This window comes from Cicer arietinum, chromosome 5, assembly GCF_000331145.2.
Source record: "Cicer arietinum cultivar CDC Frontier isolate Library 1 chromosome 5, Cicar.CDCFrontier_v2.0, whole genome shotgun sequence".
NCBI classification, from domain to species: domain Eukaryota; kingdom Viridiplantae; phylum Streptophyta; class Magnoliopsida; order Fabales; family Fabaceae; genus Cicer; species Cicer arietinum.
Genome location: NC_021164.2, coordinates 7,917,025 through 7,918,709, shown reverse-complemented (window position 1 = coordinate 7,918,709; position 1,685 = coordinate 7,917,025).

Here is a 1,685-nt window from a genome sequence, read left to right as displayed (position 1 = left end):
ATGATGGCTAGTGTTTGAAATCTAATCCGAAACTCGAAACCCAAAACACAATTTTAGATTTAGAAGAAGAATGCTATAAGGGTCTCACAGTCCTCGATATCATTTGGACTTTTCGAGCAAAAATCGTACCACCCGACAAAAATAGACCAAAATTCTTATTTTTGTACAACATGATGGCTAGGGTTTTAAATCTGATTGCTAGGGTTTGAAAATCGTACCAAACAACAAAAATGGACCGAAAATCGTATTTTCGGACCAAACGATGGCTAGTGTTTGAAATCTGACAAGGATTCCGAAACACAATCTTAAATGTAGGAGAAGAATTCTATAAGAATCTTCTGAACCTTGACTTCATTTGGACTTCTTGGAGGATTATCGTACCACTCGACAAAAATGGACAGAAATCTGTAATTTTGGACCAGAACATGGCTGGTGTTTGAAATCTAACGGGGAACTGAAAACACATTTATTAATTTTGGAGTAGAATTATAAAAGAGAATTTAGGTCCTCGATCTCATTTGGACTTCTCGGGCGATTTTCGTACTTCACAACAAAAATGGACTGAATTTCGTATTTTTGGTTCAAATGACGCTAGTGTTTGAAATATGATGCCGCGCCCAACACATAGTTACAAATTTAGGAGAAAAATGCTATAAGGGTCTTCTGATCCTCAATTTCATCTGGACTTTTCGGGCGATTTTCGTACCACCTGTATAGCGCTTTTTTTAAAAAGCGCTGTAAAATGTTGTTGTAAAGCGCTATAATGGTGTACATTTTACAGCGCTTTCATAAAAAAGCGCTGTAAAATGCATAACGCGCGCGTTATATTTACATGTTTTATAGCGCTTTTTTGAAAAAGTGTTTCTGGACTTTTTGGGCGATTTTCGTACCACCCGAAAAAAATGGACTAAAATTCGTAACATATAAAAAAATAGAGATGTCAAATAAATATGTAATTATTACTTTATTTGACAACTCTAATTTAATTTATGTTATTATTATCTTTGTTTTATAGTTTTACTTTATAACAAATATATAATAATAACATATAAAAAAAATAGAGATGTCAAATAAAGGTTGTTTTATAGTTTTAAGAAATGACGTTTAGGGATTAAGGTTTATATATAGTTTAAGGTTGAGGATTTTGGGTTTAGTGTTTAGGGTTTAGGGTTTAAGATTTAGGATTTAAGGTTTAAGGTTTTGCATTTGAGGTTCGGGTAACAGTATATAGGGTTATCTTCATTGCAAAATACTACTACAAAACGATCATAATAATAACATATAATGAAATATAGTTGTCAAATAAAGATGTAATTATTACTTTATTTGTAAATAATATTTTATTATATGTTATTCGAATCTTCTTTATTAAATGTTATTATTATCTTCGTTTTGTAGTTGCACTTAATAACAAATATAATAATAACATATAACAAAATTGAGTTGTCAAATAAATATGTTAAAATTAATTTATTTGACAACGTTATTTTATTATATGTTATTATTATCTTCATTTTGTAGTTATACTTAATAATAAAGATAATAATAAAATATAACAAAATTGAGTTGTCAAATAAATATGAAATAATTAATTATTTGACAACTCTATTTTATTATATCTTATTATTATCTTCGTTATTAAGTACAACTACAAAACGAAGATAATAATAACATATAATAAAATA